Source organism: Silurus meridionalis, chromosome 9 (assembly GCF_014805685.1).
Source record: "Silurus meridionalis isolate SWU-2019-XX chromosome 9, ASM1480568v1, whole genome shotgun sequence".
Lineage (NCBI taxonomy): Eukaryota > Metazoa > Chordata > Actinopteri > Siluriformes > Siluridae > Silurus > Silurus meridionalis.
Window position 1 is genome coordinate 13,065,643 of NC_060892.1, and position 547 is coordinate 13,066,189.

Genomic DNA, 547 nt, shown 5'->3' on the forward strand with positions numbered 1-547 from the left:
AATTTGCTCTTGTATCTACCAGATAGTATGTTTTTTTTATTTAAAAGAGAAAAACTAGAGGCTAGAAAACAAAACTGTTTATAGCTTTTATATCACTTACGATAACAGGAACTGGTCCCACAAAATTAAAATTTACTATAAACTGTGCATTAATAAATTAATTTGTAATTGTTGGCAAATAGGTAAGGTATAAGAAGAGTAAAAGATTACTAGAAATGCAATTAAAGGAAAATATTAACTTTAATTCACAATAGGTCAAATCACATCATCCCACCGATAATCATAGTCCTCTAGCAGCACTCTCCCAAGGGTTTCCCTACTTAATTAGCAATTGTGCCTACATGAAGTGGCTTTATTAATCCCTGCTTAATATAAAACTTTAGGCAGGTTGCTGTATAGATAGAGAATATTATCTTGAGGCTAAACAGTATGTATTCAATGATAGAATAGTACTAATACATCAACAGACATTGAATACAGAAAGCTTTGGATCCAAATAGCATAAATTGATCTAGCGATTCATAATGACAATACAAAAACCCAAAGA